The 25,050-nt window shown below is 45.1% G+C and overlaps 1 protein-coding gene across 1 annotated transcript in view; it reads right to left on the reverse strand.

The window, feature by feature from the left end:
• Nucleotides 1-21,713: 21,713 nt before the first annotated feature.
• The window catches only part of AHDC1 (AT-hook DNA binding motif containing 1), a 180,477-nt gene continuing 177,140 nt past the window's right edge, over nt 21,714-25,050 (reverse strand). Inside the window, exon 5 of the mRNA XM_082248458.1 lies at nt 21,714-22,215. The gene's annotated coding sequence lies outside the window, so the exon portion shown is untranslated. The remainder of the gene's footprint in view (nt 22,216-25,050) is intronic.

Raw genomic sequence — 25,050 nt, forward strand, 5'->3', positions numbered from 1 at the left:
GGTCTCCAAGTAAACCCTGATAGCCTGGACCACATCCAAAGAATGTAAAGCATACTCCTTATGATGCTGAGGTTCAGGGTAAAGGGAAGGCAGTACAATGTCTTCATTTAAATTAAAATCCGAAACCACCTTAGGAAGGAATGACTGATTAGGTCGAAGTACCACCTTATCTCTGTGAACCACCAGGAAGGTGAGCAGCAAGACAACGCCGCCAATTCAGATACTCTGCGGGCAGAAGTGATTGCCACCAAGAAGGTAACCTTCTGAAACAAAGCAAGCAGTGAAATCTGGCAAAAAAATATACTATGTATATTAGCGCGCCAGAGAGGCAGTGACCGTAGCCTGGTTAAGATTTATATAAATAAGTAAATTAATTGTGATAATTAAGTGCAGCTGCTAGTAAAGTGCGGGTGCAAATTGGAAGAAAAAGTATTCACAATAGTGATACCTCTAGCGCTTGCTAATCCCTAGTGGAAATTTAAAATATGTGCTAAAAATTCACAGTGGATACAATTAATAAATAAACATGAAAATAAATCACTTCAAAAATAACTTAAAAATAATAGTCCATTCAATGTGTAGTGATAAATCAATCAACATTAATAATAAACCATAAAATGATAAAGTCCAAATCCAAATAATTTGTATTAAGGTGCTGGTGCTTCTTCCTTAATAACTGGTGCTTCCTTTCCCGTGATAAATAAATAAATAAATTGCCCACTCACCAGATGTTGTGGGTTCTATATGTCTTATGACATTAGAACCTAACTTGCTTCAATAGAAAATCCTTTCCAGGTTCGGGTTCCCTCTCCCTGGGTATGGACAGGCCGTTCGGTTAATAATCCACCATGGGATGAGTCTCCTCCAACCACGGGCCAAAGTATGAGATGTATTCCCTGCAAATCACCTCCAATCACAAGCCGTGATGGGGGAATAAATGGATAGTGTGGTATTGCTTTTCAAAGTTTTATTGCACACACCAAAAAAACAATATTGCACACTCAACGGTCAAATCCGTAAACTCCAAAATTGATAAAAGCAGGTGTCATACACTTCCACATCTTCAAAAGCAATATCCAGCAAAGTGAAATAGAAAAAAAGCTGTGCTCAATCCAAAAAATGACAGACAAACAGGACAGGATCGTCATACACGTGTGCTGGAGAGTGGAGAGCGGTAGTTCCGGCTTGCGTTCCACTCAACAACGTATGACGTCACGGCGTGCGTTCCACCTAACGCGTTTCGTCATTGGTTCAGACGTCTTCAGAGGACGTCTGAACCAATGACGAAACGCGTTAGGTGGAACGCACGCCGTGACGTCATACGTTGTTGAGTGGAACGCAAGCCGGAACTACCGCTCTCCACTCTCCAGCACACGTGTATGACGATCCTGTCCTGTTTGTCTGTCATTTTTTGGATTGAGCACAGCTTTTTTTCTATTTCACTTTGCTGGATATTGCTTTTGAAGATGTGGAAGTGTATGACACCTGCTTTTATCAATTTTGGAGTTTACGGATTTGACCGTTGAGTGTGCAATATTGTTTTTTTGGTGTGTGCAATAAAACTTTGAAAAGCAATACCACACTATCCATTTATTCCCCCATCACGGCTTGTGATTGGAGGTGATTTGCAGGGAATACATCTCATACTTTGGCCCGTGGTTGGAGGAGACTCATCCCATGGTGGATTATTAACCGAACGGCCTGTCCATACCCAGGGAGAGGGAACCCGAACCTGGAAAGGATTTTCTATTGAAGCAAGTTAGGTTCTAATGTCATAAGACATATAGAACCCACAACATCTGGTGAGTGGGCAATTTATTTATTTATTTATCACGGGAAAGGAAGCACCAGTTATTAAGGAAGAAGCACCAGCACCTTAATACAAATTATTTGGATTTGGACTTTATCATTTTATGGTTTATTATTAATGTTGATTGATTTATCACTACACATTGAATGGACTATTATTTTTAAGTTATTTTTGAAGTGATTTATTTTCATGTTTATTTATTAATTGTATCCACTGTGAATTTTTAGCACATATTTTAAATTTCCACTAGGGATTAGCAAGCGCTAGAGGTATCACTATTGTGAATACTTTTTCAAGCAGTGAAATCTACCGAATTTTCTCAAAAAGTAGGCTTTTGAAGAACAGACAGCACCAAATTGAGATCCCATGGCTGTAACAGTGATTGCCACGGAGGCGCCAAATGGCGCACACCTTGAATAAATGCCTGGATAAGGGTGTGCGTGGCTAATGGGCGTTGAAAATAGCGAAAGCCGAAACTTGGCCTTTGATAGTACCCAAGGCCAACCGCTGTTCAACCCCTTTCTGTAGAAAAGTCAAAAACCTGGCGATGGAAAACAAGCGAGGGTGCACTTTCAGCAATTCGCACCATGAAATTTACGATTTCCATGTGCGGTGATAGATCTTTCGAGAAGTCAACTTCCTAGCCTTCAAGAGTGGGGATTACAGACTCAGAGAGACCCCCATCTCTCAACACCTGTCTTTAAACGGCCATGCCGTTAAAGCCAGCGACTGTAAAGCAGAATGGAAGATCAGACCTTGAAACAACAGATCTTCCCTGAGAGGAAGCCTCCAAGGGGTACCGGTGGCCAATCTTATGAGGTCTTCGTACCAAGACCGATGAGGCCAGTCTGGAGCCACCAGAATGACCGGAATGTTTTCCACCTCTATCCTAGGCAGATGATGCGGCATAAGTTTCAATGGGGGAAATGCATAAATCCGCCAATACTGACCGCAAGGGGCACCAGGGCATCTGTAGCGTCGGCCAGAAGATCTCAAGACCTGGCTACGCATCTCTGCACCTTCTTGTTGAGGCGGGAGGCAAACAGATTGACCTTGGGGGTCCCCCACCGAACACACAGTTGGTGAAACACACGTCTGGGTGTAGGGACCATTCCCTTTGATCTGTATCTGACCTGGGATGTGTACAGCAGAGAGGGCTGTAACAAATCTTTCTGCCCAAGTCAGAATCTTGGCCACCAGGACACTCCTGGTGCCCCCCTGGTGATTGATGTAAGCCACAGCCGTGGCATTGTCTGATTGAACCCGAACCAGACAATCGCATAGGAGAGTCGTCCAATGACTCAGACAAAAGTTTGTCTGAGGGGAGGAAAACCCTTGCCAAGGCTGAATCCGTAGTCAGGCCTAGGTACTCCAGTCTCAGGACCAGAGTCAATGCAGATTTTTTGAAATTGATGTTCCAACCGAACTCTTGTAGAGTTCAAAAACTGACCTCCAGATTCTCCAACAGAACCGAATGAGGGACCGCTCTCAACAGCAGATCGTCCAGATATCCCAGTACCGCAATCCCCCCTCCGGCGCAGCAATGCTAACACCGGAGCCAGAACCTTGGTAAGCACCTTGGGAGCGGAGGTGAGACCAAAGGGTAACGCCACAAATTGATAATGCTGCTCTGCTACCGCAAATCGAAGAAATCGCTGGTGTCCAGCGTAGATAGCGATGTCCACAACCGTACGGATGACTCCATCCGAAACCTCTGTACCTGCACAAAGCGGTTCAGGATTTGAGATCTAGGATGGGGCGCACCTTGCCTTCTTTTCTGGGCACGATGAACCGGTTTGAATAAAACCCCTGAAAGCGTTCCGAAGCTGGAACTGGCACAATCACCCCTTGCGACAGCAAGTCGTGTACTGCCCTTTTCAAGTCCCTTAACCTGGCTGGGGACAATAGAAGATTGAACGGGAAGAACCTGTCTTGTGGAAGAGACTGGAATTTGTTTTTGTATCCGAAATGGATCAATTCGTGAACGCATTTGTCCTGAATCAAGGAAGTCCAGGGTTACCGGAAGAATCAAAGATGTCCCCCCACCCCAGACTCAGGCGAGGGCGCCCCTTCATGCAGATGAGGGCTTGTCTGCGGGTCCAGATTTGCTGCCCTTGGACTTAATGGGCCGTGGCTTCTTGGATCCCCCCCTTCTTGGATCCCCCCCCGAAGATCTAAACGGTTTACCTTTTTCCTGTGATCGGGAGGGACAAAAAAGACATTTATGAGCAGTAAAGGAAGGCCCCTGCCAAGAGTGCGGCACCTTGCCTTTAGAGGATTGGGGCAGATTAGTGCTCTTAACCCCCCCCCGTAATACCTTTGATCAACTCATCCAGAGAGGCTCCAAATAGCTTCTCCGCTGTAAAAGGAAGATCAGCAACAGCTTTTTTAGAAGCCATATCAGGTGCCCAATAGCAACCCCCACTGCTGATGTCCTGGCCACCAATAAAGGTCAAGTCCAGGGATGTATCACACATGAACACTAGGGCTTATACCAACCGGTCTAACAGTTCCAGAACTGCAGGGGGAAGCGGTGTCGTTTTCAAGTTACTGTTCAGCAACTTCACCCATTCAGTAGCAGTCTGTGCTATGGGAACATTCACAAAGAAAATCCACATGTACATGGCGGGATAAGGATTCCACCCGTCTATCCACGGGATCCGAAAAGGTCAGCAGGTCTTCCACCGGCACCAGAATCGCTTTATTCAACCTGGCCCCCGGGGAATCCACCTTTGGTGGTACAGCCCACCTGGTATCCACCGGCTCCGCAAAGGGATAACGGGGTGCAAAACCCTTAGGCACCACCAGCATGTGCTTAATGGGTCGCCATTGTTCATCCACAATAGAGTGAAACAAGTCAGGACAAGGGAATACTTTACCTTATTTGCGATATTTGCGGGAGCCAAAAGACACCTGCATACCTGGCGCTGTGGGTTCATCAGCCATTTTAAGAGTTTCCCACACAGAAACTATCAAATTTTCCACCAAGGCGCGTTCTCGCACAACAGCGGAGGACAGATCCTCTTCACTGTCAGAAGAAAGACACCGACCCTGGTCTGCGGCAACCATATCTGTGTCAGAATCCGAAGATCCTGCAGATGGAGGGAAGGATGAAAGATGTTTGCAGGAAAGCAGCACCAGAACAATCCGACTGCACTTTTGACATCGGGCTTTGCAGAAAAACCGCGATCTCTGGCTGCAACTGCGAGCCGGAGGGTCCCGCAGTCATTTCCAGGGGGGGTCTGCAGGTGATATTTTTTCCTGGGACTCCTTTTGCAAATAAAAAAATGTTTTTTTTTCGTTGTGTACTGTCCCTTTAAGACCGTGAAAAACGCGGTCTCCCCATTATTACTGCGGACCCCATTCTGAGCAATGTCTAAATATAGCAGAGCAGGAGAGGGAAGTCTACAGGGGACCCCCAGAAACTTTACCAGATAAAAACGTGCAGTCCTGGTCAGTGTCAAAACAAAAGTAACATAGAAGAAACAGGAAGAGGAAGCAACTCTGCCTCAAGCATAGAAAAAAAAAACATACTGCATGCCAGTCCCGCCTCCGGACCACAAGAAAATGGCTGCTATACATTCTCAATGGGGAATTTCAGAAAATGGCTGCCCATACAAACTAATGGGAACACAGAGGTCATGAACCACGGCAAAATGGCGGCCCCCATGCGGTCTCCGTGACCCCCAAAAGGGGTCCAAGAACACAAGGCAACTAGGGGTCCCTATTCAAGGACCCCCCCCCCCAGACGATCCATCCCCCGCAAATATGTGCCAAAAACCGGCCGCATTATTACCGCCCACCCACCAAGGTGAAAACCTACAAGGGGGGCGGGGAAGCAAGGGATACGCCAGTTAGGCTTCCGGGGTGCCAGGGAACAGAGGGAGCCCCTAAGGTCCAACCATTCCAGAGAGGGGCCTGCGCCCACCCCACGACCTCCAGGGGTAGTGGGGGACATGTTACTCACCATACCACGGTACCAGGCGGGCGCCACTCCAAAACAGATCACCTCCCACCCGGGATGGGGATGCTGTTAGCCAAGGGGAGGCTGCAACTCAGGGCATTCCAGGTCGTGCGTCCCGCTGAGATGATCCACTCTCAGGCTCTGGATGGCTTCAGCTGAATCCTCCATTTTTAAGGTCTCATGCACAGAGACAATCAGTGCATCTACCAGCGCCTTTTCGTGTGCAGTTGCAGAAGTGGAGGAATCATCCTCACTATCTGATAACTTAGGGCGTATGGTCGCAGACTCAGCAGAGTGTGTCACATCCGTGGCGGCCAAATCAGATTCAGGATCTGAGGAAACAGATGAGGCAGGGGGTGCTTTTTGCTAGCCCGTCGCCCAAAAACCACCTCGATGGATGGTTGGGACCCGGAGTTCCCCGCAACCTCTGAGAGGGGATTCGTTGTGGAAATCTGCTCTAAAGACTTCATGAGTCAATAGGGAGACCCCACAAGAAAAGGTGTAAAAACACTGCTAAGGGACACCCCCACCGCTCCGGCAGCACCACTCAGTCGCCAGTAACAGAGCACCTAATCGATCCTCAGCAGAGAGGGTAAGGACTCCACCAGACTTACCACCCATCAGAAACAGGTACCTGCAGCCAGTGAAAAGATCCAGGAGTCAGCACCAAGGGATAGTGATGGACGAACATCGGCCGGGGCAGTTTGCGAACGTCAGCCGCAAATTTTATCAAAAGTCCACGAACCGCAAGTTCGCGGCGGGCCCCATTGACTTCAATGGGAGGCAAACTTTAAAAACCTTTTAGGTCATATTTGCGGCCACAAAAGACATACTAGCTGTGCACAAATAGTCCCAGCACATGGACAATGTCATAACCGAAGTATTGCAATTGGAAAAGTTGCCCAAATTTTTTTTTTTTTTTTTTACAGCAAAAAATATATATTCTTTTTTTCATAAATCAGCCAGAACGGACAGCGGCCGGTACATACATGTCAAATACATATAGGGTCCATTCACACATCTGTAAAATGGGTCCGCATCCATTCCACAATTTGGCAGAACCTTTAGAGACCCATTGATTTTCAATTCCAGTCTGAAAAATTAGGCATTCACAGGATAAAGAAGTGTTGGCCATTCCAGGCCCCAGAAATTAGCCCACATGGGTTTACCTGATAGCTAAGAACGTTGTATTCTGTGGCTGAAGGTACTCTAGGCATTCACAGGATACAGAAGTGTCAGCCAGTATTGGCCCCAAAAATTAGCCCACATGGGTTTACCTGACAGCTAAGAATGTAGTATTCTGTGGCTGAAGGTACATTAGGCATTCACAGGATACAGAAGTGTCGGCCAGTATAGGCCCCAAAAATTAGCCCACATGGGTTTTCCTGACAGCTAAGAACGTAGTATTCTGTGGCTGAAGGTACATTAGACATTCAGAGGATAAATGTCGGCCATGAAAGGCCCCAAAAATTAGCCCACATGGGTTTATCTGACAGCTAAGAATGTTGTATTCTGTGGCTGAAGGTACATTAGGCATTCACAGGATACAGAAGTGTCGGCCAGTATAGGCCCCAAAAATTAGCCCACATGGGTTTTCCCGACAGCTAAGAATGTTGTATTCTGTGGCTGAAGGTACATTAGGCATTCACAGGATACAGAAGTGTCGGTCAGTATAGGCCCCAAAAATTAGCCCACATGGGTTTAACTGACAGCTAAGAACGTAGTATTTGGTGGCTGGAGGTACATTAGGCATTCACAGGATAAAGAAGTTTTTGGCCAGTATAGGCCCCAAAAATTAGCCCACATGGGTTTAACTGACAGCTAAGAACATAGTATTCTGTGGCTTAAGGTTCATTAGGCATTCACAGGATACAGAAGTAAGTGTCGGCCAGTATAGGCCCCAAAAATTAGCCCACATGGGTTTAACTGACAGCTAAGAAAGTTGTATTCTGTGGCTGGAAAAAAAGTATTTGTCGGCCCTGAAAGGCCCCAAAAATTTGCCATTCAATGGACATAAAATGCCTTTTATGCCGCTGTATGTAGCGAAGCCAAGGACCAGGAATTGCTGGGTGGATGGCGGTCTGGCGGATATTTGTGGCCTAGCATGAGAAATTTCAATGAAACATGGTCTACTGGTCACATGTCTTGAATTCCTCAGAGATCCATGCCTCATTCATTTTTATAAATGTGAGGTAGTCTACACTGTCATGAGCTAGGCGAGTGCGCTTATCGGTCACGATCGCCCCTGCTGCGCTGAACGTCCTTTCGGACAGGACACTGGACGGGGGGCAAGCCAACATTTCCATTGCAAATTGTGCAAGCTCTGGCCAGAGGTCAAGCCTGCCCACCCAGTAGTCCAGGGGTTCATCACTCCTCAGAGCGTCCATATCGGCCGTTAACCCGATGTAGTCGGACAGCTGTCGGTCTAGGCGTTCCCTGATGCTGGATCCAGATTACAGTGGTTGATGGTTCGGCTGAAAGAAGGTTCTCATATCTGAAGTGACCAAGACATCTTCAAACCGCCCTCTTCTTGCAGGCGCTGTTGGATTGCTACCCGCAACTGTCTCTCTGTGAGTGGAAATTCCTCTGCCAGCGCACACAAAAGCAGAATGCAGCATTTCCCACTGTCTCTCTGTGAGTGGAAATTCCTCTGCCAGCGCACACAAAAGCAGAATGCAGCATTTCCCACAGCAAGGCCTGGAAGTGCTGCATTCTGACCGCCCTCTGTGATTGTGGTAACATTTCCGCCATTTTTTGTTTGTACCGGGGGTCTAAGTACATTGCCACCCAGTACTGGTCCTTGGCCTTTATGCCTTTTATACGGGGGTCCCCCTTAAAGCACTGGAGCATGAAGGCCCCCATTCGCACTAAACTGGAAGCGGTGTAGTGGCCTGCTTCCAGCTCATCATCCAGGATAATGTCATCCTCGTTCTCCTCCCCCCATCCACGGATAACACCAGGGATCCCAGAAAGGTTTAAAGCATGCTCTCCTTGCTCCTCCTCATCCCCCCCAGCACCAACCTCCTCTGACTCCTCTTCAGACTCCTGCTGCTGACTTGTCTCAGATGGAGTAGCACCCACTGGGAATTCATCCAACATTGCGATTTCCTCATCTTCCTGCTCCTCGACGGCTTGATCAATGACACGACGCAACGCACGCTCCAGAAAGAAGGCGTAAGGTACGATGTCACTTATGGCGCCCTGGCCGTGACTGACCAGTTTGGTGATCTCATCGAATGGCCACGGAAGTCTGCATGCGTCCCGCATGAGCAGCCACTGGCGAGGTGAAAAAAACCCAAGCTCCCCAGAACCTGTCCTGCCGCAGAGTTCGTACAGGCTTAACTGCACGTTTCTGCTGGAGCAGCCTATCAAGCATATGCAACGTTGAGTTCCATCGCATCGGGCAGTCACAAATAAGACGCCTGACGGGCAGGTTGTGTCGACGCTGAATGTCAGCAAGGCGAGCCATGGCTGTGTAAGATCTTCTGAAATGGCCCGAGATTTTCCTGGCCTGCCGCAAAACGTCCTGGACCCAAGGGTATTTGGCAACGAATCGCTGCACCACCAAGTTCAGGACGTGTGCCATGCATGGCACGTGTTATTTTACCCTGTTTCAGCGCGCTCAGCAAATTGGCACCGTTGTCGCACACCACTTTACCAACTGTCAAATTCAGCGGTGTCAGCCACTGATCTGCCTGTGAACGCAAAGCTGAAAGGAGTGCAGGACCAGTGTTGCTTTTGGCTTCCAGGCACAACAGACGCAGCACAGCATGGCAACATCTCACCTGGCATGTGGAATAGGTTCTGGGGATCTTGGGCGGTGCAGCAGAAGAGACGGTAGCAGCGGAAAAGGAGGAGTCCGCCGAAGAGGAGAGGGAGGATGGAGGAGGAGAAGAAGAAGAGGCAGGCCTACATGCAATTTGTGGCGGTACAACCAAATCTACACGGGTGCCATGGGTTACATGCTTGACGGCCATCAGAAGGTTAACCCAGTGGGCAGTAAAAGTGATATACCTTCCCTGCCCGTGTTTGCTAGACCATGTGTCTGTGGTCAGATGTATCTTGGCACCAACACTGTGTGCCAGAGATATATTCACTTGCCGCTGAACATGGCCATACAGCTCTGGAATGCCGAGAGAAATATTTCCTGCCTGGGACCTTCCATTGTGGTGTTCCAATGGCCACAAATTTACAAAAGGCCTCTGAGTCCACCAGTTAATATGGCAGTAGTTGGCGGGCTATCAGTTCCGACAAGCCAGCAGTCAAACGTTGGGCAAGAGGGTTATCCGGCGTCATTTTTTTTACGCTCCAACATTTGGGCCACAGAAGCCTGCCTTTTTCCAGAACAACGTGATGACGGCATCATGGAAGGTGGAGTGGAGGACAAATGGGAGGAGAGAGGAGAAGGAGAAGAGGCTGGATGGTGAGAGCCTGGAGTGTGGCTTTGTGGGTTCTGACGGTGTTGCTCCCACTGGGCTCGGTCATGGGAGTTCAGGTGCCTTGTTAAGGCGGTCGTCCCTAGGTGAGTGTTGGGCTTACTGCGACTTATGCTTTGAATGCAAAGGCTGCAGATGGCAACACTGTTGTCAGCAACGGACACATTAAAAAAAGCCCACACTGCGGAGCCATGTGCAGGCGTCCTGGGAGCGCCAGATGTGACTGTACATGGTTGATGGCTTGCTCCTGATACATTTGCAGTCTGCTTTGTACCTCTTGTGCAATGCAAGTTCTGCCTGCCTCTCCTCCCTATCTGCCAGTCCGTCTCTCCCTCTGAACTCCCCTCTTCCTCTCTTGTGGGCACCCACATGACATCCATAGACACGTCATGATCCACGTCACCTTCCCCACCACTTCAGCAATGATTTGGCACATGGTGTGAAACGCGTCTGCTGATCCAGTCTGTCCTGTGTGTTCCTGTGTTTTGATGTTGGACCTTTGACTCTGCAATAAATTGTCTTTCTACTACTGGAGGTGCCGCTTTTTATCTCTTTACACTTGGACCTTCCCCACCACTAACAATTGAGATCTCGGAGTAGGCAGCAACAGTGGGGACCAACCTCCTTGGGCTGATCTGGGTACTGTCGTCAGACTGCTGAGTGGCGGCTGTTACTACCTCCTCTCCTGATCCGATGCCAACAATGGCTACGCATCGCAAATGTCTTGTGATGGATCGGAAAATCATCCCAGAGACTCAAGCAGAGGGTATGTGGTAGTGTCTTTGGGGGTGCACACAGCAGAGAGTGAAGAGGGGGCAGATAGAGAGGATGAGGAGGGTGCAGAAGAGGAAAGCAGAGTGAGCCACTCAACCAAGTCTGGTGCGTCCTTTGATGTAATCGAACGCGCCTTCTGAAACTTCACACTTTGTCTCCGGCCTACTGCTCCTGCCCTACCCCTACCACCCCTGCGTAAGTGTCTGCCTCTTCCTCTGCCTGTCATGTTTTTAAATTACCCTTTGACAAAAGTCTCTAGAGAATCGCAGTATATTTGGAAAAAGGTATACAACACCTGCTTCAATCTGTGGTATTGGGGGGCCACAGGTTTATCACACCAGTTCTACAAATAATTGGCCAGTAACTGTTGTCACTGTGTGTAGCACAGTTAACACAGCAAAAGAGGCCACATTTTTGCAGGACTAAAATACAATCTTAGAAAAGTATACTGTTAAATAACACCCCACTTCAATATGTGATATTGGGTGGCCACAGTTTTATCACACCCAGGGCCGGATTAAGAGCATCATGGGCTTGGTGCTGAGGATTTTGAAGGGCCTTAAGGGCCGTGCCTTGGCATGCACCCAGAGGAGGAAGGGTGCAGCCATGCATGCCTAATTCAACATGGGATGCTGTCTCTGAAGCCCATAAACACATCCATGCATCAGCAACTGTCCCTCCTTGTCCGGCCTTCGTGCTGTGTGGGGAGGTTCTGAGGGAGCTGCCTGGGGAAGCGAGCATAGAAGCCAGACTTCTGTGTTTACAAGTGACAGAAGAGCGGTAACAGTGAATATGGCCAACCCGGGGCCTATATTAAGGTAGGGGCCTGGAGCTGCAGCTCCAATAGCCCCTATGTTAATCTGGCCCTGATCACACCAGTTCTACAAATAATTTGCCAGTAACTGTTGTCACTGTGTAAAGCACAGTTAACACAGCAAAAGAGGCCACATTTTTGTAGGACTAACATACACTCTTAGAAAAGTATAATGTTAAATAACACCCCGCTTCAATATGTGGTATTGGGGGCCACTGGTTTATCACACCAGTTGTTCAAAAATTGGCCAGTGAGTTTGGCACTGTATCAGAATTAACACAGCAAAAGAGGCAATATTGTTGCAGGACACAAATACACTTATGAAAGTATACTCAGATAACACCCCACTTCAATATGTGGTATTGGGGGGAAACTGGTTTATCACACCAGTTGTTCAAAAAATTGGCCAGTGAGTTTGGCACTGTGTGTATCAGAATTAACAAAGCAAAAGAGGCAATATTGTTGCAGGACACAAATACACTTGCAAAAGTATACTCAGATAACACCCCACTTCAATATGTGGTATTGGGGGGCAACTGGTTTATCACACCAGTTGTTCAAAAAATTGGTCAGTGAGTTTGGCACTGTGTGTATCAGAATTAACACAGCAAAAGAGGCAATATTGTTGCAGGACTAAAATACACTTGTAAAAGTATACTCAGATAACACTCCACTTCAATACGTGGTATTGGGGGGCCACTGGTCTATCACACCAGTTGTTCAAAAAACTGGCTAGTGAGTTTGGCACTGTGTGTATCAGAATTATTACAGCAAAAGAGGCAATATTGTTATATGACACAAATACACTTAGGAAAGTATACTCAGATAACACCCCGCTTCAAGCTGTGGTATTGGGGGGCCACAGGTTTATTACACCAGTTCTACAAATAATTGGCCAGTAACTGTTGTCACTGTGTATAGCAGAGTTAACACAGCAAAAGAGGCCAAATGTTTGCAGGACTAAAATACACTCTTAGAAAAGTATACTGTTAAATAACACCCCACTTCGAAATGTGGTATTGGGGGGCCACTGGTCTATCACACCAGTTGTTCAAAAAATTGGCCAGTGAGTTTGGCACTGTGTGTATCAGAATTAACAAAGCAAAAGAGGCAATATTGTTGCAGGACACAAATACACTTGTAAAAGTATACTCAGATAACACCCCACTTCAATATGTGGTATTAGGGGGGCCACTGGTCTATCACACCAGTTATAATAGATTAAAAGTGCTTTTGTCACTGTTTGTAGTATTGCTGCAGCAACGCTCAGTCACCACACCTGTCACAATGCTGCACAGTGCACAATACTAATCCACTATAATGTGCTTTCTACAAAGTATATTATACCGTGGATTACCCCCCTCCCCCCCTATATAGTGCACTGCACACCAATACCAAAAAAATTGCAGCCCTTTAAATGACTTTTGTGTACATTAACAGAGCGATTTGCGTCACTGCTGCCGATCTCTAACTGCCCCTAAAACACAAACTGGATACCTGTCCCTAAACTCAAGAGACTGTAGTAGACCTATACCGAAATACCAGCCCTTTAAATGACTTTTGTGGACATTAACAGAGCGATTTGCATCACCGCTGCCGATCTCTAACTGCCCCTAAAGCACAGACTGGATACCTGTCCCTAAACTCAAAAGAGACTGTAGTAGACCTATACCGAAATACCAGCCCTGAAAAGGACTTTTGTGGATCTTAACAGAGCTATTTGTGTCTAGCAATCTCTCCCTCATGAACACAGCAGACCTTTCCCAACGCTGACAAAAAGCAGAATGTGAAATGGCAGACAGCAAAATTTGGCAGGTAGCGAACAAGCAAAATTCGCCACGAACCACAAGGCCATCTCAACCAGGGGATGAGGAGGGTGCTCCCACACCCAAAATCGCTGCCCACGGGTCTCCACTGTCACGGCCGCCTCTATTTTCAATGGCACACCACCACAAAATCGCCGGACTACACAAACATGGCCCCTGTGCATTGAGCGCACAGGCTACAGCAAAATGGAGGCCCCGAGCGGCATCAGGAGTGATTCCTAGGCCTCAGAGAGACTGGGACAGGCAGGAAGGGGGCTCCCACCAGGTACAGCCCCCCAAGCCAATCGACAGGTCGCCGGCAGCGCCTCCATCGCCAACCCACAGCCCCAACTTCAGTTAGGCACCGCCCGCTTCACCGATGCGGGCGGTGCCTAACGGAAAGGAGGGGAACCCAGGGGTCCAACCATTCCATGCAGGGGCACACGTCCACCTCAAAACCCTCCAATGGGAGAGGGGGGACAGTCACTTACCATACCAGCAACCAGATGGGCACCACTCCAGAAAGAACTTCCTCTCCATCGAAATGGGGGGCTGTGGGCCAGGAGGAAGGCTGCGACTCGGGCAGAGACCCGGTCGTATGCGAACTCACAAGGAGTTTAACTCGCAGGCTAGCCCCTGTCCAGTAGGGCTATGTCACGGTCGACCTAGTGAGGAGCTGAGTTTTGCGCGCGCTTGCTGGCCAGACTGGGGTGACCAATGGATCTAGATTATCCAGCCTGTTGCCCAGTCCGGCAGTTGATTGTAGATCTCACAGGAAATAAAACAGGAGAACAAATTCTATCTATAAAAGGAGAGAGAAGGAGTATACCCCCTTCGGCTGCCCATAGGCGTTACCAGAATTTTCTTCCGCCTAGTGTCCTACTCCTGTAGGGGGCAGTATAATCCAATGGCTAGGAAGATCAGGAACTGTGTCTGACAATGAACGAAAGAGATATTAAATTTTCAGGGGGTGTTCTGTAAACCATCTGTCTACAAGATTCCTCCTGGTAGCCATATTGCATTATATTTTACAGAAAAATATAGCGCCAAGATTAAAAAGAAAAGGGAATTTTTAATAACATTTAAATACAATATGACTTTAGGCACAATTGTATACTCTTATTTTTTATTTGCTTTTTTTCCCCTTGAATGTGGAATTACCCTTTAAGTATTATATTTACTTTGAGGCTTTATGTTGGTACAAAATTAATCATTTGTGTAAAAAAAAAAAAAAAAATCCCTATAACCTTAAAAATTACTTACTGTAAGATTCCAGATTTTGCTAAGTTTTTGACCTTTCAGAGTATAGTGTATCCATCATGAACCATGTCCCATAAAGTGAAGTTCCAGTAAAATCTACATTTAAATGAAATTGAAAAGCAGACCCAATGCAGATGAGATCCAATGAAAATATCCTTTAAATGTTAGCTACCAGCATGATATTTTAGAGAACAAGATAACAAAATGGTCATTTACAAATAAAACTGCAAAAAGAAGCATTTTTCCTGTGGAAGTGGCAGAACTTGTACATTTAATTTTGTGTGTAATGGCATGAATTCCTTCATTCTCCAGGAACTGGCTGCATACTCTCGCCACATGAGGGGCATTGTCGTGCACCAGGAGGAACCCAGGACCCACTGCACTAGCGTATGGTCTGATAATGGGTCCAAGGATTAGTGCCCGATATCTAATGTCAGTCAGGGTGCCATTGTCTCACCTATAGAGGTCTGTCTCCCTCCATGGATATGCCTCCCCAGACCATCAATGACCCACCACCAAACCGGTCATGCTGAACGATGTTACAGGCAACATAATATTCACCACGGCTTCTCCAAACCCTTTCACATGTGCTCAGGGTGAACCTGCTCTCATCTGTGAAAAGAAATGGGCACCAGTGGCGGACCTGCCAATTTGGGCCTTCAATGGTAAATGCCAATCAAGCTCCACGGTGCCGGGCAGTGAGCACAGGGTCTACTAGAGGACATTAGGCCCCCCTCATGAACTCCGTTTCTGATTGGTTAGTCAGAGATATATACACCAGTGTCCAGCTGGAGGTCCTTTCGTAGGGCTCTGGCAGTGCTCATCCTGTTCCTCCTTGCACAAAGGAGCAAATACTAGTCCTGCTGATGGATTAGGTACCTTCTACAGTCCTGTCCAGCTCTTCTAGAGTAACTGCCTGTCTCCTTCTGGCAATGGCATGTATTGATGTGCCATCCTGGAGGAGTTGCACTGCCTGTGCAACCTCTATAGGGTCCAGGTATTGCCTCATGCTACCAGTAGGAACTCTGACCTTAGTCAAATACAAAACTAGTGAAAAACAGTCAGAAAAGATAAGTAGCAAAAAAAAAAAAAAAGGCGGTGGCATCTACCTGCAAAACCATTCCTGTTTTGGAGGTTGTCTCATTGTTGCCTATCTAGTACACCTATTAATTTTAATTTACACTAAAGCAGCTGAAACTGAACAATACCCTCTGCTACTTAATTGACCAGGAGTTTGACTTGATACCATACTCTGAAAAGTGTTCCATTTTTTTTTTGAGCTATATATATATATATATATTTATTTATATATACACAAACAGTATATATAGTTGTGCATAAGCAGACATTAACGCTGATATTGCATGTACTATATTAGCTCTTGAGTATACACTTTTATAATTATTTTGTTCTATTCGGAAATGACCATGTGCATGAGCCCTGAGCAGTTTCCCGTAAACATGCTGGTCAGCCACAGAACAAATTTCACATGCAGATTTACACAATACTTATCTTTAGTCATTCAGGCATACACATGTTGCTGTGTGTATACTCCCAAGTATGTTTTTTTCCTCTTACAAAAGCCACTTGTCTTACACAAAATAAGAAATTTCAATCACACAAGGCAGTCTTGGAAATATTCTTCATTTTCCTGCAAACATCCATTATATCTCACAAACAACCCTCTCCCTATCTTGCATGCACACCTCTTCGCACACAGCTGTGTCAATGCACATTGTACAGGGTCAGACATCTGGGCTGTTGCTGGGCAACGCAGCCCCCCCACTCACCACTTACCTGGCAGTAAGGCAGCCCCCCCCCCAGGCAAATCTTGAGGAGCAGCAGTGACCTCCACCCCCCCACTAATCTACAGCAAGGCCAGAACAGAGGATTAACCAGCACCCTGCCAGAGAACACTGCAGAGCTTAGCAATGTAACTCTTTCCCAGCCAATAACAGACATACAAAGCATAGCAATGCATAGCCTTCTCTGCCAGAGACAAAACCCTATCGAGCGTGACAGTGTAACCTCTTCTCTGCCAGGAAACTGAACGTTGTTAATGCGCAGTAAAGGAAAACTCTTTCTAGAAGGTCTGGAATAAGGAAAGGATGGCTTCTGAGGCAAAATGCATAACTCATTGAAAAATACAGAAAGCAACTTACTGTATATGGACATATGTCTAACATGCTCACATATACGTGCATTTACTCCCTAAACCACACAGCCACACACAAGCAATGAGGTGTGTCTGCGGTAATTAGTATTGGAGGGCGATAGTAATGTAGGCCTGGGGGAATTGTGGGAGGAAGTCTGTTCTGAGCAGGAAGGGTCATAGAGCAGCAGGAGATTGTCACACTGCCGGCACTGCTAGGAGAGAGAAGCTGACGACTGGGACATCAAGAGCCTGGTGTGAACTGGTTGGGAGGGGGGAAGAGCAGGGGGCAGATCATAAGCAAGGACAGAAATGAGGGTTTTAAAACCAAACAAAAAAATAAAAAAACGTAGAGACCAAGAATGTAGATTAAAAGAAAAAAAAAAAAAGTCAGTAAAAATGGCTCGTTTTGAATTAAGCAGACATACACCAGTCTGTTTTGGAAGCCTATCCACAGCAATTTGACACCCACTTTTTTTCAGTTTTTCGATGGAAAATTTCAGTTGCCATCTACACTTCAAAAGTCTGTTTGCTCAAAACGAGAAAATTATTCTAACCATCTGAGAACAGTTGCTGTGGACCATACGATTCCATGCAATTGTGTTTTCAATCAAAAGCTGATAGAAGCCTACCACTATGGGGTCAAACACATGGCTTGCATTAGGCCCAAGATAAACAGGCAGTTTTTGATTGTGAAATTGTACTACTAGGATTTTCAACTTTTGCCCGTTTTAAGACTGTATTGGGTTATTCCTGCAAGACTCAGCTAACACATTTAAACCAAGAGGAGAATATATGCAAATCAGGTTTCCATATACATTTCTTATCTTGGCTTAAAGCCTGTTTACTTTCACTTTAAAGGATAAGTTCACCTTTTGTAACATGTTACACGCATATTCAGGGTGTGACATGTAACATGTTACTGCAACAGTGGTCCCCACGCCCCCAGATCCTCCCTTGTGACATCGAGGTGGGGGATCTTCTCCCTCTGTTCTGTCACAATTAAAAAAAAAAAAAAAAACTACCGTGCACGGCTCATACATTTACAGAGTTCTGTGAATACTATAGGTACCGACAGCCTTTGTGACTGTCGGCTTGTAGTTCTCAAACTACCAGGGCATTGTTGAGCTCTCTTGTGGCCCATTGAATCTTCCTGTCAGTGAAAAACTGCCTGCCCATATGACGTACAGTCAGATAGTCTGTAAGAGTCCTGCATGGCACAGATCTGCTGAATGCTTTCCAGGCTCAAAAAAAAAAAAAAGTAAATGCATTTCTTTTAAGTGAATTTATACTTTGTTAGTTTGGGCCAGCTCGGTCCAAAGGAACTTTTTCATTTACTAACTTCTGTGGCTGCTGTCAGAACTGTGAAATTATGTAGCATGAACCACATACTGTATGCAGCGCTGTGTTCCAGAAGAGGCATGGGGACTTCCTATCAGCAGCTGGAACAAAGTCAAGTTGGGCTGAGTGCTGCTCAGCCATTCACAAAAATCCCTGTATTTTTATCAATGAATACAAGCCTTCCTATGACTGGCTGAGGTGGGTGGATGGCTCTGACCCACCTCTTTACTGGTCCATTACTGATATGTAACCATACTATCCACAAGCATAACACATTCAAATAGTTAATTTTTGGCCAGATTGGCCCAAAAAAAAACTAAAGTAAACACGGAGTGATCGGCTTTGAAGTATAACTAAAGCACTGTGCAAACTGTTGACATCATATAAATCCTGTATAATAATGAGGACATTTTCTTTTTTGATAGAGGGGTAGGGATCAGAACACCTGTCAGGTTTTTATTGCTGCCTGTGTCCTTGTTGGGGACATTAACTCTATTTGTCTTGTTTGCCATTATACCTGAGTGAAAGTTTAAAATATGTTGGGTTCTCACCAGAACAGGAATAGGCTATGGGACAGGAAGTGAAAGGAAATCTTCCCACTGGGGCACAGATGGCAAAAAACTGAAAGGGGTCATAACCCTCACATACTTTATCCGAAAAGAAAAAAGTTTTGCCTTTAGTTCTACTTCCAATCTATGTCTAGTTTTCAGTAATAACCTCATCCAGTTGAAGGCATGTTTTGGAATGTCTACTAGTCTACGAAGTGCATAAAGAGGCTGGCTAAACACCAATAGATTTCCCTTAAAAAACAAAAAAAAAAAAAAAAAACACTTCTGCTGCAGCTATTGTACTCTGGCAGCTGGCACTTCCAGCTATCAGAATACCTAAATGGTGTCTGCATCTGATAGAATGCAGAAGCGATTTGACTGGCTCTTTTTATTTTTCGGGTGTTGTTGTGCCAACAGGGCCACCTACTGATTACATTTTGACCAGCTTAAGCTAATATAGCTTAGTAAATCACTGATACAGATATTGCTTTAAGTGGTAGTATCCCATGTAAAAAAGCAAACAAAAAAAACCTGCAGGACAATGGCATAATGTGTTAGTATGCATCGCATACTAGCACATTATGAAATACCTTAGAACGAAGCCCCAACACGGTCGCACGGACACCCCTGAGGGAGCTGACATATTCCCACCGGCGTCTCTTCCGGGTTCGGCGGCTCCGGCGCTGTGAGTTCACTTGCCAGGAAGGAGCTCTGAAGGTCCGGCAAGATACGCCAGACCTTCAGAGAGTGCATGTGCCGCTGTTGTCAGCGGCTGCATGCAGGGTGAATCTCTCCTAAACCATGGAGGTTTAGGAGATATTAATCTTACCTACAGGTAAGCCATTTTATAGACTTACCTGTAGGTAAAAGTTAAAAAGCACAGTATACTACCGCTTTAACCACTTAAGCCCCAGAAGATTTTACCCCCTTCCTGACCAGGGGGTATTTTGCGATTCGGTACGGTGTGACTAACGGACAATTGCGCGGTTGTGCGACGCTGTACCTAAACAAAATTTTTTTCCCACAAACAGAGCTTTCTTTTGGTGGTATGTGATCACCTGTGCGATTTTTTGATCATGCGCTATAATCAAAAAAAGAGCGAAATTTTGCAAAAATAACAATATTTTTTCACATTTTTATTATATGAAATTCCTCCCCAAAAAAATTTAAAAATCAATTTTTTTTTAAATTTTTGGCCAATTTGTTTTCTGCTACCTATGTTTGGTAAAAAAAAAATCACAATAAGCGTATTTTGATTGGTTTGCGTAAAAGTTATTGCGTTAACTAAGGGAAAGATTTTTTATTTTTTAATGAGTAATGGCGGCGATCTGCGATTTTTTTGCGGGACTGCGACATTGCGGCGGACAGATCGGACCCTTGACTGACATTTTTGGGGGTACCAGTGACATTACTACAGTAATCAGTGCTATACATATGCACTGTTACTGTAAAAATGACACTGGCAGGGAAGGGGTTAACTTTATTGGAGAGGGAGGGGTTAAGTGTGTCCCTAGGGGCGTGCTTCTAACTATGCAGGGATGTGGCTGTGTGTGTAACAGCACAGATCAACGGTCCTACATAACAGGACCGTTAGATCAGTGCTTTTACACAGGGAAGAATGACAGGTGGCTTTGTTTACATTAGCCGCCTGACTTTCTACCTTCACAGCGGATGATCGCGAGTGACCGGCGGACATCGGGTCCGCCGGTCACATGCACGGAGGTGTCCGCGAACGAGCCGAGGCGGAAGCGTGCCTCCGGCGGCGCGTGCTCGCCCGCTATTGGCTCCCAGGCTAGTGACGTACCGGTACGTCACTTTGCCTGGCAGGGGCTGACCGCCGCAGTATATGTACTTGCGGCGGTCGGCAACCGATTAAGGTAGGTGTGCATGAGCCTTTGATTCAGTGATCCATGCTTTGCACTTCCAGTATTAAGAGCAGCCAGGAATTGGAGATGGAGTGGATCACCCACCCACCCTCTGCTTTTAGAACTCTTCGAACTACACTGCAAAAGTGTACACCTTTGTTTGACTCTTGCAATGGAAAGCATGTACATTGAAATCAGTCTCTTTCAGAGGTTTTCCACGATTCTTAAACAATCAGGTGTGGGTGTACACTGAGGAAGAACTGCTCATAGGATTCAATAAACTCTCAAGGTTGTGTGAAGATGTGCTTCTCTAACTAGCAGGGCTTGAGTGTTTTACAAAAGCCTATGTATATACTGGGGTTTTGTGCAATAAAAAGCAATATGTAATGTGACAGGAAGTGAACGAGGACTTAAATATCTAAAAAGGGTGGGTTAGAAAAGCGAGGCAAATTTGAAGGTGGAAATGTTAATGTACATGCAGCTTAGAAAGGATTCTGAAGATATGGCAGCATAAATGATGGAATAAAGATGATAAACAATATCATAAAGGAAGTAAGAATGTGTTAGGGGGAGATAAGGGACAAGCAATGATGAGAGATAAAAGACGGAAGGTGAGGGGGGTGTGGGCGGAGGGATACACATTTCAGAAAAGGGGAAGGACAGGAAGGGAAGATGAGAGGAAATATATATGGCTGTTGATAAAAGAGACACAACAAAGACCAGTAAAAAAACATGTCATGATCACTGTCACCTTGGATTACAACGCAAAAAAAAAAAAAAAAATTCAATAAACTAAGCTCAAACATACCACATAATACACTTATACAGCAAACCATATCTAGCCATTCACACATTGAAAACACAAAGCCAGTTTTGGACAATACACAATTTATGAGAAATCCTTATTTACAATAAATAGTTTTAACCGCCAAGGGTGGTGGTGGTAGGGCTTTAACATACGCAAGTTCAGTGCAGCCGGTAATTTGGGGGGGCAGGGAGGGTGGTTGTGCAGGATTAGGGGTATGTGAGGGAAAGGGAATGGATCCTTTAACCCTTTCCTTGACAGAAGCGGCCATTCTCTTTTTCAGGCTGCTCTGCTCACATGGGAATAACAAAGTTTCCACCCTCCCACAGTCCCTACCTCACCCCTCACATACTCCCCATCTCCGCATAATTTTTTTTTTGTTTTTTTTTCTTTTTTACATTTTGATACATTTAAAAAAAATTCTTATGTACAATTTTTGCTGGTTTTGTGAAGATAAAACAAAATAAAACAAAAAAGTTAAAAAACAAACACAAATTTCTTCTTAGGGGAGGAACTGGAGGGGATGAGGTTCCAGAGCTCAGGTAGAAGAGACAGGGAGCGCACTCATGGTGTAGCTGGTGCTTGCTCAGAGGGGAGTCCCACGACATTTCTTCTGGCTTCACTGGAGGGAAGGGCCTGAGCTGTGGATTGAAGAATAGAAAACAAATATAATAAGTGAAGTCTAATGTATATGCAAGTTTAAAAGAATATTAGCCTGAGTAATAAAGTGAGATAAGTGTTGATGTCTATAGCAACCAGATTCCAAACTTTTTTTTATTGCATGAAAGGTATCAAGTATTGTCATTTGACTGGTTGTCCTGTTCAACACAGTATCGAAAAAAAAGCAGCCCCACAGAGTAAACTAATTTAGTAAGAAAGCAGAACGAAAAGGCTGTATACAGATTGGTGTTAAAAAGGAAAAGACAGACATGACTCAGTTCTGGGTGTGTGCACCACATTACAGTGAAGGAGGCAGGATAAGGGATTAGCAGACAGAGGAGGACTGCAATTAATTTGGTCAGCATACAGTATCTGCAGATGAAGCAAACAAAAATCCATTCTCTCTGCCAGTCCCTGTTCTTAGTTTGGAAATCCCAAGCAAAACGCTGAAACTGAGTGGATTCACAGGAGCCTAAATATTTTTGTTATCAATGCGAACGATCCAGAGTGGATATTTACAGTTTCTGTTCTCTCGCCAACACCAGTCCTTTGTCTTCAAGTATAGGATGTTTGGTGGTCCTGTGGTCATGCAAGTTTTATGCTGTGATAGAGAGATTACTAGAGCCTGGCAGGTATCTCCAGGTTACTCCATATGACTATGCTGAGTGGAGATGCAAGTCTTTTGCTAATGCACACATTTTTACAATGTATGCATTAGCCAAATGAGCAATTTATGTTTTTTGAACTCATGAACTGCTTTACCTACATGTACCCAAAAGATGTCACTGCTTCAGTCAGTGTCTATAAGAAACATGAGGCAAACTAATAAGCTGCAGCAGAAACAGTGACACCTACAGGGTATTTATTCCTACTGTATCTTTTTGTTTCCATGTTTTATTAGGATACAAATTTCAATTAGGAAAATTGATTTAGGAGGAAATATTTTGATTCGCCACATCAATGTTGTTCTTACATGAACTACAGTGATAATAAAACACAGAATATATATGCAAGCTGTAATTGTTTAACTCCTCAGTGCAGGGCAAAGATATAATATTTAAACCAGGGTTTTTCCAGCTTTCACTATATCATTTTGAGGACTATGCCCAAGATATATTTACCTGAGCATGGAAGAACAAGCATATGGAACCTGCCAATAATAACTATTCAGGGCTGTACAAAAAGTAACAGTCTTCGGGTCCTTTCACACTGGCTTTCCTCTCGGCGGACTCAGTTTTGCCCAGCGGGGATAGATCCCCACTGAGCAGGCGGATGACAGAGCCGTCTCCGCTTACTTTGCAGAGACAGACCAGTCAGATCCCAGCTCTCCTCTACGGGAGATCGGATGAAAACGGACCTCCTGTCCGTTTTCATCTTCCGATCCTAGCCTACAAATGGATGGAAAATAGCGTTTCCATCCATCTGTATTTCACGTCAGGATCAGATAGCAGCGGGTGTCAGTGGACATGTCACCGCTGACATCCGCTGCTCCATAGAGGTGCATGGAGCAGCCGATCAGGTCCACTTGAAAAACTGACAGACGGACCTGATCGGCAAGCCTGTGTAAAAGGGGCCTTTCTGTAATGTTCTTTTAATATTTACTAATGAACATAATAGACAAATCCAGATTTTTTTTTTTTAGGGCTTTTGGTGGTCAACTATCATAATGCAATTCTTTTTCTCAACCTAAATTTTAATTCTCATCGATTTTTGTTATGGGTTTAAAGGCATTGTAAACGCAAAATATTTATCTTATGCATTAAGATAAAAAGCCAATGTGCAGCAGCCTCCCTCAGCCCCTCCTAATACTTACCTGAGCCCTATCTCTATCCAGTAATGTCCACGAGTCCCTCAGCCGGCAAGACTCTCCCTCCTGATTTATTGAGACACAGCAGCAGCACCATTGGCTCCTGCAGCTGCCAAAGTCCGTTAGTTATTCCAAATGGACACACGGAGCTGTAGCTCGGCTTGGTTCATGCTTTGCTGGGTGTTTTTTTTTTCTCCCTTCCTCTGGATCAACTGTGGTTATAGGATTGTAAAAATGTTTTTTCCTTTTATTGGTTGAACTAGATGGACTTTTTCAACCAGAATAACTATAACTATGAAAACAGTCTTTTATGCACTGACTGTGACCTTCGTATACCTGTGTCAAGCAAAACAAAAAAATAATTACATATATAATACATAAACACACAAGTGTGTGTGTGTGTATATGTGTGAAAAAAAATTATATATTATATACACATACATATATATTATATATACACACACACACACACATATACATAAACACACATACAGTATCTCACAAAAGTGAGTACACCCCTAACATTTATGTAAATATTTTATTATATATTTTCATGTGACAACACTGAAGAAAGTATACTTTGCTACAATGTAAAGTAGTGAGTGTACAGCTTGTATAACAGTGTAAATTTGCTGTCCCCTCAAAATAACTCACACAGCCATTAATGTCAAAACTGCTGGCAACAAAAATGAGTACATCCCTAAATGGAAATTTCCAAATGGGGCCCAATTAGCCATTTTCCCTCTCTGGTGTCATGTGACTCGTTAGTGTTACAGGTGTAAATGGGGAGCAGGTGTGTTAAATTTGGTGTTATCGCTCTCATTCTCTCATACTGGCCAGTGGAAGTTCAACATAACACCTCATGGCAAAGAACTCTGAGGATCAGAAAAAAAAAAAAAATAAATAAAAAGAATTGTTGCTCTACATAAAGATGGCCTAGGCTATAGGAAAATTGTCAAGACTCTAAAAATGATCTGCTGCATGGTGGCTTAGACCATACAGCGGTTTA

This window comes from Pelophylax lessonae, assembly GCF_965119305.1.
Source record: "Pelophylax lessonae genome assembly, chromosome: 2".
NCBI classification, from domain to species: domain Eukaryota; kingdom Metazoa; phylum Chordata; class Amphibia; order Anura; family Ranidae; genus Pelophylax; species Pelophylax lessonae.